This window comes from Silene latifolia, chromosome 5 (assembly GCF_048544455.1).
Source record: "Silene latifolia isolate original U9 population chromosome 5, ASM4854445v1, whole genome shotgun sequence".
In the NCBI taxonomy this organism is placed as follows: domain Eukaryota; kingdom Viridiplantae; phylum Streptophyta; class Magnoliopsida; order Caryophyllales; family Caryophyllaceae; genus Silene; species Silene latifolia.
Window position 1 is genome coordinate 40101760 of NC_133530.1, and position 27263 is coordinate 40129022.

Sequence of the window (27263 nt, forward strand, 5' to 3'; positions counted from 1 at the left end):
ATTCACAAAACTATAATATACATAAACTAATATTATTAGTGTAATAATATTATATAGTATACAAGATTATCCTACTAATTATCTAGTTAGTAATTATTAGGATTTTGGGTTTAATCTTGGGTGCATCCAAAGGAGATCACCTAGTTTGGTGATTAAGGTTCTAGGAGGATCATCCATCATCATATTAGCTCAAGAACTACAATAGGAAAGAGTCCTATTGTGGTGCCCTTATTACCATCTTTACCAATGTGAGGATATTTTCTTCTTTTCTCTTAATTATGGTAATTAGATTGCATGCATGTAGATTTTAGACCATCACATAAAATTAACAAGTAATTTTATTATCACTAATATGGTCTTATATGGTCTAAAATACTAACATCAACTACCACCCCAAGGTGAGAAACCACATGAAACAGTCAATGCCATTCATTTCAGGAGTGGTACGAGCTATGATGAGCCATTCGTGACTTTAGATGATGCGGTGGTGAGTAAGAAGTCCAAGGTTAGGGGAAATGACAAAAAGAAGGCTAGTGAAGAGCCTTCTATTAAGGTTCGTGTGCCATTTCCTCACCGCTTATTGATGCTTAAGAGAAAGAGTAAGCTTGATACCAAGAATTATGAGCCCCCTGTGCCTAAAGAAGGTGAAGAGGCGCTTGTTGGGAAGTAGATCTCTCCTATTGCTAAGGAGGATGATGCCGTTTCAAAGAAGGTGGATGTTCTGATTGAGGTTTAGAAGGAGAAAGATGTGGAGGATGCTCCTCCAAGGGAAGTTTTTGAAACTCAAGTGCCGTTTCCCCACCGTTTAGCAAAGCACAAGGAGGAGAGTAAGTTTGGTAAGTTCTTGGAAGTTGTTAAGAATTTATAAGTTACCGTCCCATTTATAGAATTACTTACCCAAGTCCCTTCCTACTCCAAGTTTATGAAAGAAATCCTCTCAAAGAAGCGATCCTTCAATGAGGTTGAGACCATTGCTTTCACCGAAGAGTGTAGTGCACTCTTACAAAACAAGTCTCCCCCAAACCTTAAGGACCCCGATAGCTATTCTATTCCTTGCACAATAGGCACATATACTATTGATAAGGCCCTTTGCGACCTAGGTGCTAGTGTAAGCGTCATGCCCTATTCCAGTTGCGAAAAACTTAACATGGGTGCTTTAAAATGCACAAGTATCACTTTGCAAATGGCGGACCGTTCTTTAAAGCGACCTTTAGGTGTCTTAGAAGATGTGCCCGTCAAAGTTGGTAAGTTTTACATACCCGTTGACTTCCTATTACTTGATATGGCCGAGGACTCACAAACCCCGATTATATTGGGTAGGCCATTTTTACACACCGCGGGTGCGTTAATTGATGTGAAAAATGGGAAGTTGACTTTGGAGGTGGGTGATGACCGGGTTACCTTTAGCAAGAACAACACCATTAGAAGCCCAATGTTACAAGAGTCTTGTTATTTATTTAGCATTGTGGACTCTCCTAATGCCTCTACTATACCTCGATCCTTACGGATGGATCCATTGGAGGAAGATATTGGTGTTGATTGTTTTATAGGTGACGATTCTAAGGGCACTAGTGCTAAGAGTGCCAACAGGAAAGGGGAATTTTCTTGGAGGAATTTTAAATGGATGGGGAACGTGAAAGAAGCTAAGAAAGAAAGTTCGGAAGGTGGCGAGCTCAAGGACGAAACTTGATCATATTAGCTTCTTACGCCGTGCGGAACGTTAAACCAGCGCTTCTTGGGAGGCAACTCAAGCTTTTATTTGTTTTTGTTTTTCATTTTCCGCAATTTAACGTTTTTCGTTGAATTAGGAATAAATTGCTAGACTTTACGGTGTTTATTTTTGTGATTTATAGGTAAGAAATGAAGAAAAGGAAGCTCAAAGAGGAAATTCACGCTTCCCCATGCACGAAACCCCGTTCGGGGACGTAACTTTAAAAAATGGGACGGGATAAATCAAATACGGAGGAAGCGAAAAAGTCAACGTGGATCTTGTCAACCCCGATCGGGGTTCCCAAGCCCCAATCGGGGTCGTGAGTTTTTTTTGGCCGCTTTTCTTTATACGGGTAAAGCAAGCCTTGTTCTATCATTTCCTCACAATCCCGACGGTACTCCTCCTTCCTCTTTCTATCATATTTCTTCACTTTCTTCACTTAAATCACAACAAAACACTACTTTCATCATCATTTTTGAAGATTTGTTCAACCTTTAACATCATCAAGTAAGTATTTCTCTCATTTCTCTCATTTCTCTTTGATTTCATCCATTTTAATCAATTTTTTATCAAACCCTAACTCAAATTGGGGGAAATTGATTTTGTGCTTGTTTATGCTAGAAATTGATTATATTGTGCTCTATTAATGTTTATATGATGAATTAGTTCACTAATTTGTTCTATTATACTTGTTTGAATGGATTTTTGTTGTCTTAAGATGAATTTTTGTCTTAAACTTTCAGAAAATGGCACCTAGAAAGGATACTACTCAAGGTGCTACAAAGAGAAGGAGAGGTGATGGGTATTCCTCCCGAGCTACGTAGGATGTACAAATGCAATATACACCGGAGTGGCATGATCCTACTTTTCCCCGAGTCATCTTCACTAGTAAGAAACAATGGGATAATTGGGTCATCTTACGCGCCAAAGGTATGAAAGCCACTAAGTTTATCAATCAAGCTTCTTTAAAGAACATTGGAATTGAGAAAAATGTTAAGACTTTGTTTAAGAACCTTGATATGAAAGCTTGTTACAATATGAATTATAAAACCTTTCCCGAACTCACCCTTGAGTTATTGAGTGCTTTCGAGTTTCACAAATAAAAAAGGCAAGGTTTTGTTCATTTTGTAACTTTCCGGTTGTTTAACAATGACTATCGATTGGATTTAGCGGAATTTGCCGAGATATTTCAATTGAAACATGAAGACTTGCATGTGGACTCACCCGAATATTAAAACCCCAAATTGACTTGGGAATCCATTTCTCACTACCCATTTAATGGTTGGGATCATGTCCCTCACCAATTTATCCATTACCCCAAAATACGTATTTGGCAAAGGTTTATGGGGTGGACTTTCTTTGGGAGAAATGAGCCTCACTCGGTGAGGAGTATTGAGTTTGAAATTTTGGGTGCCTTTTTAAATGTGAATGGTGATGAAAAGTGGGGGATCAATATCCCCTAAAACTTTGCAAACCACTTGACCAAGCAATGTAATGCTAAAAATAGTTCTATTGTCATTGGTGGGTTGGTTACTAGAATTGCACATCATTTATGCCGTTTTAACCAAGAGACCACCGACTTGAGACCTTTGGATTCTAGGGAAAAGGGGGATGGACTTGGTATGAATTCTTCCTATCTTTTAATTGATTTAGAAATTCTCATCCACACATGGTTTGGAAAATTGGTAGTTATGATTCTATTAGACTACCGGATAAGAAAAATGAACTAAAGGTCTTAGTCCATACCAAACCCCGTAGTGGGAATTACCCCTTTACACGCCCCACTTATCACGTGCCTCTTAGAAAAGAGACACCCTCCACCGTTGAGCACCGTAAAAGAGGTCAACCCTCTCAAGCACGCCATTCCACCTATAGCATAGACACGATGGACATGATGCGAGGCCTTAGTCTTAATATTAATGCCATTCCTGATGATCAAAGACTTGCATTGCATCCAATTTATGATCATTTTGCTAGACAAGGGGTAATCCGACCCGAGGGACCACACCCATCATTTTATAACTATCCCCCGGGTGGATTTCCTTCTTCCTCTAACCTTGATGCATGTACTTTTACTACTTATGCTCCCGGTCCGGATTTTTATGGTTCGGATTATGGAGTTGAGGCATTCAATGGAGGATATGGTGGCGTATATGGTGGTGGCTATGGTGGTTATATTAGCTATGGAGATGGACTTGGAAGTGGACAAAACATTGGTGAATATGTCACTCCTCTCCAAAGTGATGAACCAAGTGGAAGTGGTCACCAAGATGATGCATCCGGAAGTGGTAGTGGTAAAAAGAAAGGTAGGAAGGGCTTCAACTTTTGGCCCTTTTCTTGAAGGAATGATGAATGGAAGAGTCCCCCGTATACATACTAGCTTGGGGGGGAGGCTAGCTATGTAACACCCCCACATACCAAGGTACATTACCAGGACTACCCCAGCATGAAAGGCTGCTACCATCTCGGTTGCCCGAGGTTAATACATATCAAAAGAAACAGTCCCAAACACATTTATTAAAGTACGGTAAGTATATAAGGTTACAATGTTTCCAAAATCCAATAAATAAATATCCAAATGCTAACGACTGCAATAAAAAAGCTAAGACTCATGATGGTGAAACTAATCCGGTGTGATGACTCTCCCATGACCGCCCCAAGCTTACCAAATGCATCACCTAAGACAATCTGCTCACCATCCCCGAATGGATCACCACAGATTTTACAAAACAACAACGGGGTCAGTTCTGCTTAATCAAAATAAGACAAGTGCATAAAGTAACCAGCTGATCATCTTCCATCCCCGGTCTCCCGATCTCACATAGTAACCGACTACACACCGAAGTGTGTAGCCCTGCCAGACTACCCATCGCAACAGGTAGCCCACGCCGCCAGTGGGGGACCGCAGCCAATCCCTTCCAAAATCCCGCTCATTAACGAGCGATAACCCTGTCCCTTAATGTGCACATCCCCTCCCGTGACGGGTTCCACGGAGGGCGAACTAGGGCGTGAAGCCACTCCCGCAAGTGACTCCATCACAACCATCACAACATCGTCACAACCACCACCACCACACCAACACTCCGATGATCAGCAGAAAACAATCATACACAATACAATCACATTCTTAAATCAATTAACAGTAACTGAGTAGGGAAATCCTACCTTAGCATAACAGCAATTAATGAGAGAAAGTAACTAGAACGGCTCCTCTACGAAGTCTTCTCCTAAACAACAATCACATAACACAATCACTAATTGCCAGAACCCCATTTCCCCCAATTCATAATTAAAGGCAAACCCTAGAAATATCAACCATTAAACATGAGAATAAGGACTTACCGCCGAAGAATTAAAGGAATGAATATGATTGCTTAAGATTTCCCACACACAGAGGAGAGATTCAGGATGATTAGAGCGTCGTATATTGTTTTAGGTTTGTAAATTGTGTTTAGAAACTGATTAACGAAATATATAACGCCCTAATTACTCCCGAATTAAACCGCTGAAATATTACTCGTCAGACTGGATAATCGGTCGAGTATAGAGTATACTCGGCCGAGTACCCTCTACTCGGTCGAGTATTCAACATACTCGGCCGAGTGTTCCTTGGCATTAGCCACACAAACTACACGACACACACTACTCGACCGAGTAGGCTATACTCGGTCGAGTACCAGCCTATAAAATCCGTAGTATTACAGTCTTCCCCCCTTAAAAAGAACTTTGCCCCCGAAGTTCACACTCTACAAACACACACTAAAACCAAACGACCTCCCGACACAACATAAACCACATACCAAATAATATACTAACACAAAACATCACAAAATACAACTAACTCGACTCAAACTATCCCAAAAACACACATGCAACCATCTCCTACCCCCTAAAAAGACAACGGTTACGTCCCCGTAACCAACCATACCTGATCAAAAAGGTTAGGAAAACGCTCTCGCATAGCTTCCTCAGGTTCCCATGTGGCCTCTTCCACATTTTGATTGGACCAAAGTACCTTGAGTAAGACGGTCTCACCATTTATTGTCTTGCGTACTTTGCGGTCTAGAATCTCTTTAGGAACCTCAGCATAGAACAAGGAATAATCAAGCTCGATGTTCTCAACCTCAAGTACATGTGACGGGTCACTCACATGGTGGAAATGCTTTTATGCATCGAACGGCGGTCGGAACCAGCCTATGTACACCTCCTTACAGATGAAGAAGAAAGCCCAGAGGAGCCTTGGTTCCAAGCCATTCTAAACTTCACATTTAATGGTACATACTCACCATATATGGATAAGAGGGGACAACGCGCAATACGCCTAATAGCCTCTCAATACCTCCTCATGCAAGGAGAATTGTACAAAAGAACACCTCTTGGTGTCATCTTGCGTTGCCTAGATCATTCACATGCACAAAAAGTGATGGAAGAAGTTCACGATGAAGAATGCGATCCTCATATGAGCGGACCCATGATGGCAAACAAAATCACGCGTCTGGGATATTACTGGATGACAATGGAGTTAGATTGTATTAAATACGTCAGACATTGCCATAATTGCCAAATCTTCGGGAATGTGCAACATGTCCCTCCCTCGATGCTTTACACCATGACATCTCCTTGGCCATTTTCTGCTTGGGGAATCGACATCATTGGGAAGCCGGAACAGGAGGTCACTATTTCATTTTGGTAGCTATCGACTATTTTACTAAATGGGTTGAAGCAGCATCTTACACTAGTCTCACAGCCAAAAATGTGGCAAAGTTCATACAAACCAATATCATCTGTCGATATGGGTTCCCACATGAAATCATCAGTGACAATGGATCACATTTCCAGGCCGAGACTGAGCAATTGCTAGCCAAATATAAGATCAAGCACCACCATTCCTCTCCTTATAGACCTCAAACTAACGGCGTAGTAGAAGCAGCTAACAAAAATATTGTCATGATCCTCAAGAAAATGATCGACAATTATCGAGACTGGCCTAGCAAAATACCTTTTGCGCTATGGGGTTATCGCACATCTGTTAGGATGCCCACTGGGGCCACTCTTTTCTTCTAACTTATGGTATGGAAGTTGTACAACCAGTTGAATTAGAAATTCCATCCCTACGCATTTTGCTCGAAAGTCAAATCCCAGAAGCTGAATGGAATAGGGATCGATATGAGGAACTCATCCTCTTAGATGAACAAAGGTTGCACGCATTACATAATGTGCGGACATATCAGGCACGTATCAAACGAGCCTTTAATAAACGGTTAAGCCCAGGAACATCAAAGAAGGAGATTTGGTGCTCAAATCAGTCATGGCTCTCCTACCTGTCGATCCACGAGGAAAGTTCAAGCCCAACTGGGCCGGACCTTTCTTAGTCAAGTCCATATTTTCGGGGGGGGGGGGCGTTAGGATTACAGACCTAGATGGGAATGAATTTGCTAACCCTACCAACCTAGACAAATTGAAACGGTACTACCCTTACCATAGGACAAAAACGCGCCTCGCGTAGCCCACGTGCCGCTCATGCGACACGAAATAAAACCGGCCCCTGGCCAACCAAAGCTTATGTCACTATGCTCTTGCATTTTGACATTTCGACATCCTCATATCATCAAATAAACTGAATTGTACTTTCCTTAGGAGTAAGTAAAGCACATGCTTATTTTTTCTACAAGTTCCTTACAAGCTCTTGCTTCGAACAATTATTCTTTTACATTTACTCGAACTACGCACAAGGTTTGATTTCATTTTTTTTAATGAATACGTAGGTAATCCTTCACAGAATACAACCCATTATTTTAAAATGTAAATGAAAGACATTTGCATTTGCATTTGAAATTCGACAAAAATAATAAAAGAAAATCATAACGGTTTCTTAACTAATTAATCTTTTATTCATAGTTCCAAAAATATTAATAATATGCCAAATACATAAAAATAATAATGCTGAAAATAAATGCTAGGCTAGGATTCTAAAAACCCCGCCATTTATTACGAATTAATAATAAATAATACTATAATAAATGACTAAGGCTATTCTTCCATTTTCCCTTTGCCTTTGTCACCCTTATCATACTTCTTGTCTCGACCACGTGTAAAACCCCACTTTTTCTGAGTTATCTCTGAAGGTTGCTTTCTCATTTTTTTTAATATGGAACTTTAATTGAAAGTTTTAAAATTTAATATAAGGGTTTTATAAAGAAAAACGAAGCTGAAGGAAACATTTATTTACGGACCGAGCTTTGATGTTGGACTTTGACCCAACTAGAAAAAAAAAGAATTTTACCAAAACTCACTTAGCTTTGACCCGGTTTTCTATTACTCTAATACCACCCTACTCCTTTGTTTCCCTAATTCACATTCACACCCAATTCACGTTTGTGATCTCCTGCTTCTACACCACTCTCTATTCTATTATTGGCCGCACGCCATCACCCTCCGAAGCGATTGCCGAACTCCGACCAGATTCTAAACGTCCCTTCTTTTCCTCTTTTGTCGCGCTCCGATAAATCTATTGTAAGTGATTTGTTAATCGATTTCTTTATTTAAATAATTCGTATAACAAAGTTTGAAACGTTTTTTTTAGATTTTAATTAGAGTCTTTGAATTATTGTATGAGTATGGGTTGTTGGTTAGTTGAGTAAATTAGGATTGAGTGAGTGGTGTTTGCATATAGATGGAACAAATTGTAAGTCCTTATTATTCAATTTATCAGTTACGGAGGAACACAAATCTTATGGAGTTTGTTGGTATGAATTGTTTGTGGTTCACTAGCTTTAGAAAATATAAGGCAAGTACAATTGGGTTTAATGCAATAGGGGACGGAGTGTTAATACGAGGTCAGTGGAGTATTAATCGATGCGGTTCAAAAATATATGCGACTGATCATAGGTGTAGCTTCAGTTTATTAATCGGATTTTGACGCCGGGGTTGTGCTACAGATTGTTAAGTGTTTGGGTCAGAAATTAGTTGTGAAGGGTGTTGGTACTGCTAGTTTTAGCCTACTTGGTGTAACAAACTTAGTCTACAACAGTTAAATTACGCAGGCTGTTTGGATTTTTGAGTGAAACTAGGATGTAGTGGTACAAGTTGCAAGCCTAATTGACTATGGAGGTAGAGGGAGCTCTATTCGTTGAAATTATGGGCAAAAATATTTACAGTGGTATCAAATTATTTGTTGAGAGCTTCCACTGTGGTACTTTATTTAAGGTTGGTTTTGGGATTATCTAGTGTTGGAGTTAATGGCTTTGACATGGATTATTGGCATGTAGTTCAGGGTCAGTTAAAATCTGAGTATTGGCTGAGCTAATTGTGCAGTGGACATTCAGTATAAAATGGGTTTAAGTATTAAGCTGGTGATCATTATGATTTCGGATAATGTGGTAATTGGATAATTTCTCTTATACTTGTAGCTTGCGGGTTTGAAGAGGGAATTTTTGTGTTAAGCTTAGCTTTGATTGGTCTCCTTTGAGGTAAGGACTTTTACTTGTTTTAAAATTAAGAGCATGATCGTTTTGACATTTAAAGAGTTTTATATACTTTTGGTAACGATGAATTTTTATTGGCTTGTCCGAGTTTTTAAATATTGTTCTATGTGACCATGGGTCACCAGTTGGAAATTTTTTGGCGCGAGCCGTCTTTGTAATTATGTAGCAGACTCTGGGAGTTCTGTTGGTCTAGCAGGTTTTAAGGTGCGTCTGAGACGTCCCTGACATTACGTCCCGAAAACCGAACTCTTGGCCCGAGTTCCATTTGGGTGGGGTTTGACCGGCCCCCACTCGCTAGGGGGTTAGACTTTCTCCTTTGGCAGCCTCATCCTACTGACTGCCCAAATGTGAGAGATGCGCATTCTTATAAGTCTGACCAAGCACAAGTGATACCTCTAGACCGTGTCAAGGGTAGGACCTTGGCACACAGGTGGTGAAAGTTATGGACTTTGAACGATTTAATAATTGTTATTGGATTTACGATAATGTTGGTTTTGGATTATAATTCTTTCTTACCGATTTTTGGAGCTTGTAAAGTTTATAATATTGTTCTATTATGAATTTATCATTTTTTCTAATTTTCTCAAAACTCAGCTTTTGCTGACGTCCTTATGTTTTGGGTCGTTCCCCCACTGGAACCTGTACCTATTTATGTTTTGGGTACAGTTGATAGGTACAATTGAGATGCTTGAGATGCTGCATGGGTGCATACTGGATCCGCGGATTAGTACGGGCGTGGAAGCAAGGATTTTGAATAAAGACTCCGTCTTAATCTATTTATAATTTTATAATATCGTTGGATTTGAATTATATTTATTGTTTTAGATTTTGTAAGACTTAAGTCTTCCGCTGTAACGTTTTGATTATTTGATAAGTTTTGAGATATGTACTTTGTTTTTAAAGATTGACTCTGTATTTACCTTGCACTTGGCATTTTAAGCTAAGTGTGGAGTGACAGCCGTGAATTTTCCATCTCTAGTTTATCGTTTTGGTCGGTGAGAATTTAGGGCTATTACAGTTGGTATCAGAGCAATGGTTTTACGAAAAGAAAATAAGTTTTACAGAATTTAAAATAATTTTATTTTATCTTTCTTTTTTTTTTTAAAAAAAAAACCCTTTTGTATTTTTTTTAAAAAAAAGAGAGAGTGTGTGGGGTAGAATGGGTGCATTGCATATGAATATTTATTTGTCACATCTAATTTTGCCTTAGAGCCGTTTTAGTAGCTTTGCTAATTTATTTTGAGCCTGGATAACTAATGAACTTGTCACACTTGATAATTTAGAGGAGATGGGTTTACTTTGATATGGTTTTGGTTAATGTTCACTCTGAGACTATACTAATCGAGCTTACAAAATAATGTTTTTTATATAGTTGACAATGCCTCCTCGAAGAGAACCTGAGAACAATAATGTTGATATGGCTGCCTTAATGGCACAAATGGTAGCCCAAAATGGTGCTATTCTCCAAGCTGTGCAACAAATGACAGCAGTTAGTAGGAGTATAAGTGAAAGGGTAGAAAGTATGAATGAAAGGGCTGAGGATGAACATGATGGTGCACCTACTGTTACCGTTATGTCTGAAGCGGTGCAAAATAAAAGACCGCCATCTTTTACTGGAAAAGGGGAGCCAAATGAGCTAGATAACTTGATTAGAGAGATGGAGAAAATTTTCTTGGCTGTGGGGTGTCCTGTGGAGTTTCAGGCTAGAATAGCCGTATATTATTTGAAGGAAGATGCTGACATTTGGTGGGAAACAATAAAGGAAGATTTTATGAAACCCGTTAGGAGGAGGAATGCTGATGGGGTACTCATGCTTTATGAGAAAGATTGGGATGACCTTAAGGAGATGCTTGAGTATGAGTACTTTTCCGATCATGTAAAAAGTCAAAAACTTGCTGATTTTGGGATTTGAAGCAATCTGATGATATGTCTGTGAAGGAATTTTATACCAAATTTGTGGAACTTAGTCGCTTTGCTAAGGAGTTGGTGCCTACGGAGCGTACTAAAGCAGCTAGATTTGAGGATAAGTTGAGCTGGAAGATTAAGGGTAGGTTCGCTGGTGAAACCTTTACTACATTGAAGGAAGTTTATGCAAGGGCTGTTAATATTGAGAGGAGCAATCAGAAAATGGAGGCTGAAATTGGAAGTGTAGGTACCAAAAGGAAGGAGTTTCAGGGGAGTCAATCTGACACTCCAACTAAAAGAGGTAACTTCAGTCACAATAGTAACTTTCGTAATAAGTCACGATCTTTTGGAGGGGCTGAAAATAAGGAAGCATCAAGTAAGTGGCAGAGTAAGGGTCATGTAACGAGTCGGGATGCTACCCAGGGGTCGATTGTGAAGGAAAAGTGGTGTCATGCTACTGGTGTGGAAATCCGGGACATCGGGAGTTTGAATGTAGAAACAAAAAGGCTGGTAAACCGCGTATAGCGCAATCTGCTAATGCAAGTGCAACCCAAAGTAATCGATACTAGGGTCAAGCAAAGAGCAACAACTACAACAACTATGCTGGTTCTGCGTCTGTTAACAATTTTAAGAACCCGTCTACGACTCAAGCTAATTCATCAGCTAGTAAACCTGCAGGACAAGTGAATGTGGCTTAAGGTAACAAGAAAACCACTGGAAAGCTCTATATCATGAATAGAGAAGAAGCTGAAAACGCAGACATTGTTTCGGGTAATTTTTTCGTGAACTCTGTTTTAGCTCATGTCCTGTTTGATTGTGGTGCATCTCATTCTTTTATTTCAACTAAGTTTGTGGAAAAACTCAAATTAGAGCCTAGTGAGATCATAAATTATGATTTTGTTATGCCATCCGGAGACTTACTAAACTGTGAAAGAGTGTATAAAGGTGTATATGTGGTCATTGGTAATCATGATTTTAAGGCAGACCTAATAGAATTTCCGCTACCCTATTTTGATGTAATATTGGGGATGGACTGGTTGGTAGCTCATAGGGCTAATATTGATTGTTGGCAGAGCAAAGTTTCTTTAAGAGGGCCTAAAAATGTGAGAGTATCCTATAAAGGTCGTGTTAAGGGTCCTAGAGTGAAGCTTATTTCTGCTATGAAGCTGAAGAAACATATATCTAGGGGAGCTGAACTAATATTGTGTCATATAAGAGACTTAAGGGTCGAATATCCTGACTTAAGTGATGTACATGTGGTGAGTGAGTTTGTTGACGTTTTTCCCTAGGACATACCCGGAATGCCCCCAGATAGGGAAGTTGAATTTAAGATAGGCTTGGTGCCCGGAACAGGTCCAATTGCAAAATCACCATATAGGATGGCGCCTTTAGAAATGAAAGAACTTAAGAAACAATTAGATGAGCTTATGGAAAAAGGGTATATTAGGCCTAGTGTTTCGCCTTGGGGTGCTCCTGTGTTATTTGTGAAAAAGAAAGATGGAACCTTAAGGTTATGCATTGACTATCAGGAATTGAATCAAGTTACCATTAAGAATAGGTATCCCTTACCTAGGATTGATGATTTATTTAATCAGTTGAAGGGTGCTTCTGTTTTCTCTAAAATTGACTTGCGATCTGGATACCATCAATTGAAAATAGCGCCTGAAGATGTACCTAAAACTGCGTTTTCCACTAGATACGGGCACTATGAGTTTACCGTGATGCTTTTTGGGTTAACTAATGCACCTGCCGTCTTTATGGATCTCATGAACATAACTTTTAGGCCTTATCTAGATAAATTTGTCGTGGTATTCATTGATGACATTTTAATTTACTCCAAGAATGAGGAGGAACATGAGGAGCATTTACGTATTATTTTGGGCATCTTAAGGGAAAACAGTTATATGATAAATTTTCTAAGTGTGAGTTTTGGGTCGATCAGGTAGCCTTTTTGGGTCATATCATATCTAAAGATAGAGTTTCGGTTGATCCTGCTAAAATTAAGGCTGTGAAGGAGTGGCCTAGACCAAAATCCGTGACCGAAATTCGTAGCTTTTTGGGCTTAGCTGGTTATTATAGGAGATTTGTGAAAGACTTCTCTAAAATAGCTAGACCTATGACTACACTCATGAAAAAAGCAACAAAGTTCCAATGGGATGATAAGTGTGAGGAAGCCTTTCCGACTCTTAAGGAAAAGTTAACTACTGCTCCAGTGCTAGCTTTACCAGATGGTAATGAGGAATATGAAGTGTATACAAATGCCTCTAAAAATGGGTTAGGTTGTGTGCTTATGCAGAATAGAAGAGTGATTGCTTATGCTTCTAGACAGTTGAAAGCTTATGAGGAAAATTATCCCACTCATGATTTAGAGTTGGCTGCCGTGGTCTTTGCATTAAAAATTTGGAGACGCTATTTATTTGGTGTACCCTTTATGGTTTTCTCTGACCATAAAAGTTTGAAATATATATTCACACAAAAGGAGCTTAATATGAGACAAAGAAGGTGGCTGGAGTTGATTAAAGACTATGAGATTGAAATTCAGTACCATGAAGGGAAAGCCAACGTGGTGGCGGATGCCTTAAGTAGAAAGTCGCTCCATGCGATACAGTTAGTGATGCATCGTGATAAGCTGCGGGAAGAGTTTGTGAACTTTGCAATCCAAATGGCAAAACCAGGAGCCCCGTCTAATCTGATGTCTGTTGAGATTGATTTGATGAGTGATCTTAGAGATTTGCAGGTGGGAGATAAATTTTTGCAGGACAAGCTTGTTAATGAGCCCGCGTTATTCAAGCGCAATGAGAATGGATTGATTAAATTTCAAGCTAGAGTGTGTGTGCCCAATGATAAGGAGATCAAAGAAAGAATTATGATTGAAGCGCATGCAACACCGTATTCTGTTCACCCAGGGGGTGATAAGATGTATGAGGATTTGAAAGTAGTATTTTGGTGGTCTGGGATGAAAAGGCAAATTGCAGATTTTGTGGCTCGTTGTTTGATATGTCAAAAGGTAAAGAGTGAGCATAAGCGACCTCAAGGGAAGCTACAACCTTTAGAAGTTCCTGAGTGGAAGTGGAGTTCGATCTCTATGGACTTTATAGCTGGTTTACCAAAGTCACAGAAAGGTAATAACTTGATTTGGGTAATTATTGACAGGCTAACAAAGAGTGCTCATTTTATACCGATGAAAGATACGTGGAAAAAGAAGCAACTTGCTGATGCTTATATACATCATGTGCTACGTCTCCATGGTGTCCCAAATGACATTGTATCGGATAGAGATGCTAGGTTTGTTTCTATATTTTGGGGAAAATTACAGAAAGCCTTGGGTACCAAGCTCAAGATGAGCACTGCATTTCACCCTACTACTGATGGTCAAACTGAGAGAACAAACTAGATACTTGAGGATATGTTACGAGCATGTGTTTTGCAGTTTCAAGGGTGTTGGGAAGATAAATTGGATCTTATTGAATTTTCATATAATAACAGCTACCAGGCTACAATTCAGATGGCACCATTTGAGGCACTTTATGGGCGCAAGTGCAAGAGTCCTATTTGTTGGAATGATATAAGTGAGTCTGTAGTTTTGGGGCCTGAAATGATTAATGAAATGGTTGAGCAAGTTAAGATTATTCGGGATAGAATGAAAGCCGCCTAAGATTGACAAAAGAGTTATGCGGATAAAACTCGCAGACATGTGGAATTTGAGGTTGGTGACAAAGTTCTTTTGCGCGTCTCGCCTACTAAGGGAGTAATGAGATTTGGGAATAAGGGCAAATTGAGCCCAAAGTTCATTGGACCTTACGAGATTTTGGAGCGTATTGGTGAGGTAGCTTACCGACTTGACTTACCAGCTAACTTAGAGAGAGTTCACAATGTGTTTCACGTTTCTCAACTTAGAAAATATATTAGTGACCCATCTCACGTTTTGGATCCGGAGACTATCGAGCTTGATGAGAAAATGACTTATGAAGAGACTCCCATAAAGATTTTAGATACTAAGGTGCGTAAAACCCGTAGAGGTGAAACTCATATGGTCAAAGTTTTGTGGAACAATAACAACATAGAGGAAGCTACTTGGGAAGTTGAATCTGCTATGAGAGACAAGTACCCTCACCTTTTTACCTAAGGTAATTTTACGCTTCGTGGAAGAAGCTTTGTTTTTAGGGGGTCGAGATTTGCATATATACCTTTCTTTTTGTACTCTTGATGCATGTGTGTCATTATTTTAGAGGTTGGTTCTGTTGTGTACCTGTGGTCTCGCCTAGTTTACGCAACTTACAAATTCTTGGTAACGTTTATGCATAGCATTGGTGTTCATTGTGCATGCTGCACCGGTACTTATTGGTATTGGTTATGCTTACTTAGTGATGGTGTGTATATGTGTGTTCTACTTGTACACATTGAGTACTTCTCAGAGTATGATTTTAGTGGTTTTAGTGGTCTGGTGTCCTGCTTGTACATCTTGAGCAATTCTTGAAATTTTTTATTTATTTATTTACTTATTTTTCTTTCAGCTGATGAAATATGAAGTCGTTAAAATGTGTTTATGCTAAAAAAAAAAAGGTTTTCCAATTCGACATGCTCTTATTTTTGTAGCTGGTGACGCTTTTACCTTGGACTTGAGAAAATTAAGAGAAGTTGCAAAGTAATGTATAAAGGTGAGCAACTTGATGAAATTTTGGGTATGCGAGGCAAGCAAACACTAGAGTGTAAGTATGAAGGTCCTGAGGGAGAGTTTAAGCTTCGAGGACGAAGCTTTATTTTAAGAAGGGAAGTTTGTAACACCCCACTTTTTCCGAGTTATCTCTGAAGGTTGCTTTCTCATTTTTTTTTAATATGGAACTTTAATTGAAAGTTTTAAAATTTAATATAAGGGTTTTATAAAAAAAACGAAGCTGAAGGAAACATTTATTTACGGACCGAGCTTTGATGTTGGACTTTGACCCAACTAGAAAAAAAAAGAATTTTACCAAAACTCACTTAGCTTTGACCCGGTTTTCTATTACTCTAATACCACCCTACTCCTTTGTTTCCCTAATTCACATTCACACCCAATTTACGTTTGTGATCTCCTACTTCTACACCACTCTCTATTCTATTATTGGCCGCACGCCGTCACCCTCCGAAGCGATTGCCGAACTCCGACCAGATTCTAAACGTCCCTTCTTTTCCTCTTTTGTCGCGCTCCGATAAATCTATTGTAAGTGATTTGTTAATCGATTTCTTTATTTAAATAATTCGTATAACAAAGTTTGAAACATTTTTTTTTAGATTTTAATTAGAGTCTTTGAATTATTGTATGAGTATGGGTTGGTGGTTAGTTGAGTAACTTAGGATTGAGTGAGTGGTGTTTGCATATAGATGGAACAAATTGTAAGTTCTTATTATTCAATTTGTCAGTTACGGAGGAATACAAATCTTATGGAGTTTGTTGGTATGAATTGTTTGTGGTTCACTAGCTTTAGAAAACATAAGGCAAGTACAATTGGGTTTAATGCAATAGGGGACAGAGTGTTAATACGAGGTCAGTGGAGTATTAATCGATGTGGTTCAAAAATATATGCGACTGATCATAGGTGTAGCTTCAGTTTATTAATCGGATTTTGACGTCTGGGTTGTGCTACGGATTGTTAAGTGTTTGGGTCATAAATTAGTTGTGAAGGGTGTTGGTACTGCTAGTTTTAGCCTACTTGGTGTAACAAACTTAATCTACAACAGTTAAATTACGCAGGCTGTTTGGATTTTTGAGTGAAACTAGGATGTAGTGGTACAAGTTGCAAGCCTAATTGACTATGGAGGTAGAGGGTTCTCTATTCGTTGAAATTATGGGCAAAAATATTTACAGTGGTATCAAATTATTTGTTGAGAGCTTCCACGGTGGTACTTTATTTAAGGTTGGTTTTGGGATTATCTAGTGTTGGAGTTAATGGCTTTGACATGGATTATTGGCATGTAGTTCAGGGTCAGTTAAAATCTGAGTATTGGCTGAGCTAATTGTGCAGTGGACATTCAGTATAAAATGGGTTTAAGTATTAAGCTGGTGATCATTATGATTTCGGATAATGTGGTAATTGGATAATTTCTCTTATACTTGTAGCTTACGGGTTTGAAGAGAAGGAATTTTTGTGTTAAGCTTAGCTGTGATTGGTCGCCTTTGTGGTAAGGACTTTTACTTGTTTTAAAATTAAGAGCATGATCGGTTTGACGTTTAAAGAGTTTTATATACTTTTGGTAACGATGAATTTTTATTGGCTTGTCCGAGTTTTTAAATATTGTTCTATGTGACCATGGGTCACCAGTTAGAAATTTTTTGGCGCGAGCCGTCTTTGTAATTATGTAGCAGACTCTGGGAGTTCTGTTGGTCTAGCAGGTTTTAAGGTGCGTCTGAGACGTCCCTGGGATTACGTCCCGAAAAGTGAACTCTTGGCCCGAGTTCCATTTGGGTGGGGTTTGACCGGCCCCCACTCGCTAGGGGGTTAGACTTTCTCCTTTGGCAGCCTCATCCTACTGACTGCCCAAATGTGAGAGATGCGCATTCTTATAAGTCTGACCAAGCACAGATGATACCTCTAGACCGTGTCAAGGGTAGGACCTCTGCACACAAGTGGTGAAAGTTATGGACTTAAAACGATTTAATAATTGTTATTGGATTTACGATAATGTTGGTTTTGGATTATAATTCTTTCTTACTAATTTTTGGAGCTTGTAAAGTTTATAATATTGTTCTATTATGAATTTATCATTTCTTCTAATTTTCTAAAAACTGAGCTTTTGCTGACGTCCTTATGTTTTGGGTTGTTCCCCCTCTGGAACCTGTACCTATTTATGTTTTGGGTACAGTTGATAGGTACAATTGAGATGCTTGAGATGCTGCATGGGTGCATACTGGATCCGGGGATTAGTACGAGCGTGGAAGGATTTTGAATAAAGACTCCGTCTTAATCTATTTATAATTTTATAATATCGTTGGATTTGAATTATATTTATTGTTTTAGATTTTGTAAGACTTAAGTCTTCCGCTGCAACGCTTTGATTATTTGATTAAGTTTTGAGATATGTACTTTGTTTTTAAAGATTGACTCTGTATTTACCTTGCACTTGGCATTTTAAGCTAAGTGTGGAGTGACAGCCGTGAATTTTCCATCTCTAGTTTATCGTTTTGGTCGGTGAGAATTTAGGGCCGTTACACCACGAGTCGGGCGCTCTTGTGCTATCTCCGACCTAATCACCAACGGTCGTTCTCGCGGTCTAGCCTTACCATTTCTATCTATCAACATCTTCTCGGCAGAGGCGGTTTTCGGCTTCTTCGCCGGACGCGCGACTCGGAATCCGGCCTCTTCTTCTGCTTCAGTCAAGTACTTTTGGTTCTCATTTGCTACTTCGCGGATTTTATAATCCACGGGCTCGTGCTTCCTCAGCTTCTCACGTTCTTCGGGAGTACCGACCTTTCTCCATTGCAAATATGAGTCAGGTACCCATAAAGAGCCAACAGGAATGGGTATGAACCACATATTCCTCTAGGCCCACCGAATTACCCATTCCCGACAAAACTCCGAAGTATGTGCTAAGGCAGTTTGTGGAACGGTATCCAACTTCAGAATCTTCTACTTAAGGCCCACTTGCCTCATCAATCTTTCCGGAAAAATGCAAACCCTGAATTCCAAGCCAGGGACACGAACTGACCGTGTCGGATCCAATGATGAGACTCCAGTGACTGACCTGAGATGCCACCACGGCACAATCCATCGGATCAAGGGACCACCTTCACTCTTCAATTTATTTTCCCAGTAGTTGCATACCCTAGTGAAATCCACCATATACAGCCTAGTCCTCATTGCAATTGATCGAGCATGATATCCTTGCACATTAACTGGGGCTCGATTAACCGCAACTATCCATCAGCCAAACTTGCAAGCAAAAAAAGAAAACGGGAATTAATACCCGTGCAGCGACCGAAAAAAAAAACGAAAAAAAAAGAAAAAAAACAAAAAGAAAAAAAACGAAAAAAAAAACGAAAAGACAAAAAAAGGAACAAGAATGGTCGGAAAATGGTTCTTACCTGCAAGATGATGGGACTTCCCAAATAAGGAAGCTCACGGTTGGCCTTTCTATTATCAAAACCAATAATGGTCTCCCCTAACACTAGGCATGCTGGGCTCTTACGCAGCACCATTTGTTCCACTAGGCTCAGAAAACGAAGATCCCCTCTCATCTCCTCATCAACATGCCCTCGAAGAACATAACAATGCAGTAAACAAAACCCGAAGTCCCTACGCCTCGCAACATAAGAAATAGTAGGGTCCTCCCTATTTATAAATCGGTCAATAAAGTCGAACATGCAGACACCTTTTGAGGTCACAAGCCGGTCTACCTCAGCTTTGGTCAATCCAAGCAAGTCCCTAAATTTACCTTTATATCCTTGAGAGCTAGGGGGTATAGCCGGTACATTTTCCGGGTCCCATCCTCCCACAGTAGCTATTTCTTATGGAAAAGGACAAATTTCACCTCTAGGAAAGAGGAATACATGAAGGGTCGGGTCCCAATACTGAAGACAAGCATCCAAGAAAGGCTTCACAACTTTCACTAATTTAAGACTCAAGATCGATCCTAAATTAAAAGCACCTATATCATGCTTCTCAATGTTTGTAAACTCATTCGTCCATTCCTTCAGACGGTTTTCAAAGGCATCCATAATTTTGAAATTTTTTGAGGGGATATGAGAATTTTTTATGTAAAAGACGGAAGAAAGAAGAAGGAATTGTGTGAATAAAAACTCACCCGAGTTCTCTATTTATACTATTCGTTGTTTCCTAATTTCTGTCGAGGTCTGACTAACTGGAGAAATGACGCAGCATCTGCTCCGCCTCTTCGAAGAGTCGCAACTCTTGCTGCGCCTCTTCCTTAGGACTTTTCCGTGTTCCCAGCTTTGGATCTTTCCTATTTCGCTTTTTGCGATAATTTCCTATTCCTATAGGATCTTAATTTGGTAATTTCGTCAAAGTTACCAAGTTTTTGTTTCCTAATTCTTTTCGGGTTCGCTTTTCGAGACAAAGTCGACATTTTCGCCAAACGAGCACACTTACCCATTTTTTATTATTTCTTTTTTTAGGGGAATCATTTCACTCCTCTTTTTTTTTTAACACTTTTCACACTTAGACATTTCTTTTTAATTTTTTTAGGGGGTAGCCCTCCCTACATCCCGATCATTTTTTGCTCATTTCTGGGCATTTTTGCGCATTTCTAAGCATTTTCATCATTTTTGGACATTTTTGTCAGTTTTGCTCATTTTCGGGCACTTTTTTTACTTTAATTCATTTTGTGCCAATTTAGGCCACTTATATGCTACGTGTTTTACGTGTAAATTCTATGTAAATTCCAGCAGCATGACGGCATAAACCGTTACCTACCAAACCTGTTCTTTTAAGCTAACCTGCAGCAACAACAAACACCCAGCAGCAAAGGCACTCAGGCCATTATATACATAACCAAAAGACGGTATATACGTCAAACTGGTGGCTCTCACCCAAAACAGGTCCGAAAAGTCCAAAATGTATACAAGACAACAACAGGTTGTTGCTGCTCAAACTGGCAGCTAGTTTTGGTCGCCACTCAACTCAGCTACGATCGCCTCGAGGGCGGCGATCTCGGCGTTCCTGACCTCCATCTCCCTCAACAGACGAGCCGTCTCATCCCGGGACTGCGCCAGCTCCCGCTGCAGGTCACGCTCCCGCTGCAGGTCACGCTTTCTCTGCATACAAATGAAGAAATGCCTCATTTCAATCATTTCAACAAAATGCAAGAAATTGCAACGAAATTCGAAATAAAATAAAAAAGGGAATGAGAGGTTCATACCTGTAGTCCCCGGCCACCTACGAGCGCCTCGATGGCTGTAGCCCGTAGCCGGTTGACCACTCTCCACAACGCCACGTACCGAGACGGTGCCACTTGCATTCAGATGCAAAGAAGGTTAAAAAAGAGCAAATGCATTCCTATGCGATAAAATAATGAAGACAACTAAAGCTGGGGGCTTACCCTCCTCACTAGGTGCTGCCACTCCTCCAAGCCAGCGTCGGTCACCTCCTTGCCAAAGTCACGGAGCTCCGAGATTGTCGTCATGCCCGCCGCGTCAGTGTACTCCAACACCCCGGGGGTAAGCTGGGGGCTCAACGCCTGCCACCTCGATCTCCTACAAGGTTCAAATGGCTCTTTATTGGACGATCGTTCGTCATTTGTCAAATTAATTCAAAAAGCAGGAAAAGGTGAAATACTTACCACGATCGGCCAGTACGCCAACCTTTGGCGAACAAACTCGGAGTACTCCTCGCCAGGAAGAAGGAGGGCGTCACCACTAGCGTCAGCCAAGTCAGCCTCTCTCTCAGCCTCAGAAGGCTCCCTAAACATCGTCCGTGGAGGATCGATGGGAACCGTGAAGGTGTCACGAGAGCAGTGCCGAGTCAAACGCTCGCCCAGATACCACACAGGTCTCATGGATGTCCTCAGCAATAGCCGACTGGAGCTCCTTGGATGAAGGACCTCGGCCACGAAAGCTGGAGCGTTAGGATAGTCCTCCCAAGGTCTAAGCACCCACTAAAATAAGGAAATAATGGGTCATTCCTATGATCGGCTCTAAGTGGGAGGGGGGTCATTCTTATGATCACTTCTAAATAAAAGACAGAAAAGGAAAAGTAACCAGATAAGGATCAAAGGCACTTACGTCCTCCAACTTCAGGGCATTCACGCCCCTCCAACAAACGTCGAAAGAAGAGCGTTGACTCTTCTTACGACACACCACCCAGTCCCTCACGACAGGGTACGATCTCGGCTCAGGCTCCGTCCTACGGCACACCACCCACGCTTGCAAATAAGATAATCATTTATTTTTCTACAATAACGATCTTTCATAATTCAATAGCAATAAAAAATGAAGAAATAATGATCTTTCATAATGCAAAGGAAAGGTTCATACCTCTTAACAGGAGCCTAGGACCAACATTAGCAGGAGAAGTCCCCTTCTCCATCAACTATGGACGTACCATGGCCCTCATGTAATCGAGTGAGGACCGCAAAGCCAGGAGTAACCCAGTCCCAACGACCTAGGCTACTCAAGTCAGCAAGGAAGGGAAGAAGCTTCGTCGACAGCCTCTCCCCCTTGTCTCCGAAGTAAATCGAAGACAAGAACCACCACAGCCACAGACGAGCCCTCTGATCAGCAGTGCAAGGAGGAGGAGGCACCATCCTCCCATCTATCCTTACCCTCGTCGGGGTCCTACCCGCAAAGTAGTCCCTGACGTAAGAACTGGGCACCAACCCAGGAACGCTGGCAGCGCCTGCCGCCAGGTTCCAGCCGATCAGCCTCCTCGCTTCGTTCGAGTCTACTCTCATGGCCGTCAACAGCCACACCAAAGTCTCATCACCACACGGCAGACCCGAGATCATGCCGTAGTCCTCCAAAGTGACCCCGACCTCTCCAAAAGGCATATGGAAAGTCGAAGTCGTGTCCCAGTACCGATCAAGGAAAGCTCGAATCAGGCAAAGGTTAGCCCGAATCTTCCTTTCCTTAATCGCCCTCCAAGCTCCGACCAAAGCCCCGGAGGCTCTCAGCTCGACGATGGCCTTCTCCTCCTCCGATAGTCTCTCGAAAGCCTCTATCATCATCATGTAGCCGGAAAAGGACCTCATGTTCCCGGCATCCTGTATCAATTCAAAGCAAAGGCTATCTTTAGGACAAGACGAATGAGAGATGAAATAACAAACAAATAGGAAAGGCAATAGGAAATGACAAGTTCGAAACTTACCAAACTCCTCGCCATCCTGTAAGACACGTGGCTCTCTGCCGCCCAAATGAGATGTCTGACATCCCATTTCTCAGCCCACTCAGGTGCACCCACAAGCTGGCGACCACCTCGTCCCACGTTGGCCTTCCTCGGGACCTCCTGAGCCTCCTCCTCGAGCATCTCCTCATGTCTCTCTCCACCTACGAGAGCAAGAGAAGGATCGAAGTCTACGTCCATGGGAGCCCTCCCCAACGTAGAAGGCACGTCGCCTGCAAAACAAGGCAGACAAGGCCGTGTCAAGCCCTTTCGAGTTCGTTTCAAGCATTTTCAAGCACTAAAAAGGGGATTTCCGGCCATCTTTGGCCATTTATTTCAAAACCCGACCACACACGTAGAAGGTTGGGGCAAGTCATGTCTAAGTTCAAGCCTAGTTGCGGGTTTTAGTGAAAATTTTGGCAGCATTTCGCTATAATAACGATTATGCCCTAAAAAGTGTCCTAAAAGAGTTATCACAAATCGAAAATTCGACATGATAGCAAGTTTATCCATTACACAAGGGTTCCAAAACACCAAATTTCATCAAAAATGGACAATCCTAAGGTCATTTTCGAAGCAATTTTCGAAACAGTTGAGAAACCGTCTCATTTTCGCCAAATGCTCAATACTTGACGAAAATTCAAAAAGAATACATGGTTATGTTCCTAACATTGCCAATTATCTATTTCTAATGTCAATTTTATCAAACAAATCCGTTTGAGGCAAAAGCCCCAATTTTTTTCGATATTAAGGGAGGGGGGGCCCCTAATTTTCGGCCCTAATTCAATCAAAAACACGAATTTAAAGCAAGAATGAGATACATACCTCGATTAGTTTTGGTTGGAATTTGAGAGGATTTTGTGTTTTGTTATTATGAAATAAACCTACGGTTTATCGGGTTTTTACCCAGATAGGGACAAGCCCAAGAAATGGCGCAGCATCTACTGCGCCCTTTCCAAATGCCGCAGCTCTTGCTGCGCCTATCCCCAACATCTTTCCAGCTCAAAATTTTGAAAGTTTGTTATAAGTTTGTTATTTGTGGGCCCAAGTTTGTGCGCCTTTTCTCCAACATCCTATATATTATACTTGGTTCTTTTGGGCGTTCCTTTCGTCCAGACCCGCATTATTTTTCTAAAACGGACTGCCAAGCCGTCACATTTTGTTTCCCAGCAAGGACTCCTTTGAACACAGTTCACAAGTTCATTCCTTTATTATCAGGATTTCGCTTGCAACATCGAGCGGATTTCCAGCGGTGCTCAGGACGCGCCATTATCAGTCAAGCCTCTCTATTTTCCTCGATAGTGTTTAGGACACACCTTTATTAATACATTCATCCCAGCGAGAGTTCATGACAGCCGATGTTCTTCTCGGGAAATGGAGTTTGTTTGAAAGCAGACACAATCCAGACAAAGTCATCCATATTTCTCCCCAGCCAGCAGTATTTTGCAGTATTAATCACTCAAGATTTCTTCCACGACAATCAAGATGTTCCTAGTCATCATATATGCTTCTCCAGCGATATTTTGTAGTGTTGTTGTTGACAATCAAGACATCTATATTTTCCCAGTAAGAGTTTGTTTGAGGACAGAGACATGCAGATTCTCCAGGTATGGTTTCTTCTTATGGCTGGCGAGCTTCTTTACGTAGTCTAATGGACTTTAACGACCCTCCCCGATAGTCGAAACACTCTAAAATGTTCCCGACGACAGGTCCTTGGTTCAGTCCCCTTGAGCAGCCTCGGTCGCCATAGTCGTCAGGTTGTAATCTTCGATTGACCTGATGGCTATACTTTGACTTTTGCCTTTTCCAAGCCTCAATCAAAGTGGGGGCTCTATAGATACCTCATTTCTACACCTTCCGCCAACCACCCAGTGATGATTGGGCCGCATGTTTGGTACGCGGAACAATTTATGACAGTCCGTAAGTTTATCGTCAAGTGATAGCTCAAACACTTGTATCTACCCCTTGGTCGTCATTTACGCGCCGATACGGTCGTTTTGACAGTAATTAGAGTTTATTTGGAGTCTGGGTCAAAAACCACTTCATTTATTCCATAATTTAATTTTATATCTTTTGGTAAAATATATCTCATATATCATATTTTACGGAATAAGGAAGTAGAGATCTACCGCAATTCCCTAAAAGAATAGCGGAAATCTTTCTTCCGCAGGAGGAAACCTCTGGGGAAATGACGCAGCAGGTGATGCGCCTCTTGGAAGGAGCGCAGCCGCTGCTGTGCCTCTTCTCCAGCCTGTTTTTGCTGTTTACGGAATATTTCCGTGATTTCTTTCCAAAGTTTGTGTCATTCCAAAACTCTTCACATTTTCTAGTATAAATAGAGACCTCCGGTCTCCATATTTTTCACGCGAGTGTTCGCCCTTCTCTTCTCCCTTTGCATTCTAGACCTTGCTCTAAGAATTCGATGCCTACGTGCTCGATCAATCGACCATGTAAGCTTAGATCTTTCTGAGTACCAGTCACGTTGCATGACCGACCAATTTGATCACTATACATCAATCAATTAAATCTAAAATCCTCCAACGAGGGCACTTTCTACATACATTCGAGTCGAGCAATCACTAACGTTAACTTAGTCAATCTCGTTTCGTCAAACATGTAACTCTGAGGGTGTAAATCCCATCTTTTTTTATTGTATTTTATTTTTGTACTCATTAATGTAAGATTTACGTCAAAAGTATATTTAAAACCGATTTTAAAAACCTTTATTTCAAACTGTTTTTTACGAAACAGCAGTAACCAGACGCCGAGAAGAAACGCAGCAGTAGCTGCGCCTCTTTGAAGGGTCGCAGCATCTGCTGCGCCTTTTCCAGAGGCTGCCGCTGCAGACTCTTCTTCTTCTTCCTCGGGTTTTCTGTGTTTCATTCCTTTCGTCTTATTTTTCTTATTTTCTTTCTTTCTTCAGTACATAAACTATGTTTTTAATAATTCCTTTTAATTATCACGTTTTAATTTCGACTTAAATCCCTTATAATCCGATATTTGCGGGTTTTCGTCATTAAATGAAACCCGAATTTTAGAAACTCGATTTGTTCATATCAAGTTTCCGAGATTTGTTCTTTGGTATATATTTCCTTGTCTAATTCCAGTTTATCAAGTTTTATTCTTTCAAGTTCGTTCCTTTTGTAATTCCGACACCGTAAATAAATCTAATTCGTTCTAACTCGTTTTATTTCGTTTCTTATTGCTTTTATGATGGCTCCAGATGTAATTAATCTGCTAAATCACTTCAACTAGAGTTTAAACGTCAATAATCAATCGTAAACATACCAACGAACATTAACAAATGGCGGTTCTGACTTCACAGTCAGAGCTCAACTCAAGAACATACGCAGGAGTAGCTGCGCCTCTTCCAAGGGACGCAGCAGGTGCTGCGCCTGTTCTGAGATGATCTATATCCCTAAACTTTCGTTCTCGCTGTGACGTAGCTTTAATTAGGCGTTTTATTAACTAATAATCGTAATATCACCATTAATCTGACCTATTTTATTACTCTTAATTTCTAACCTTTTATTTTCCTTTCTTTTTATTTCCAAAATTCCGTCTTAAGTGTATTTTCGACGTAAATCAATTAAATCCGTTGTAATTCATTTGTAATTTTAATTATCGTTATTTATTCGTTGTATTTACTCATGTATGATTTATTTCACTTGTATTCACATGTAATCAATTCTAAATCTCAACTCGACATTAATGGCTGTTATATTTTTTGCTCACTGACATAGTTTAATTCACATGCTAGGATTAATCGATGGATGTTGCATTGCATGCATATAATCGACGACATATCAAATATGAATGATTTCCCTAATCATTAGTAGAGGCCACTATTGAGGTGGGCGGGCTTAGGTGTTCGATTAAAGAGCTTCCTAATACGTACCCTCACCCCTTACTCCAGATCTTTGTGAACATCCGTGTTCACTGACATCCACGAGAGTCATTCTAGACATAGAATGCTAAGGGTAACGAGTTCTTAGTGTTCATGTCACTACTTTGTGTCTTGACATGGTACGAGGTATTCGAATGGTTCCAATATCCCTTAAAATTGGTGGCGACTCCACAAATGCAGGCTTATTCAACCTTTCACCGGTTTCAATGCCTCACAAATTGGTAACGGCCCATGACGTGCTTTGGCTATCCAAGGTTCCGTGGGAGAAGTGCCGCCGCCTTAAAACAATCACAAAATGCGCGGGTGCGCGCGGTGCGGGTGGCCCATGTCCACAGGTACAAACTAATACTGTAAAATACAACGTAAAAGTCAATTGTTGTAAGTATAACGCTCGCTAGCTCACACGTCTTCGCCCCAAGTAGCAAGACTGTCACCTATCATTCATG

At 40.6% G+C, this 27263-nt stretch overlaps 1 long non-coding RNA gene across 1 annotated transcript; it reads left to right on the forward strand.

Moving 5' to 3' along the window:
* Positions 1-11574: 11574 nt before the first annotated feature.
* LOC141656075 (uncharacterized) lies at positions 11575-18241 on the forward strand. Its single transcript, XR_012548326.1, has 2 exons — positions 11575-11871; positions 17941-18241. It is a non-coding gene; the product is annotated as an uncharacterized LOC141656075 (long non-coding RNA).
* Positions 18242-27263: the final 9022 nt, after the last annotated feature.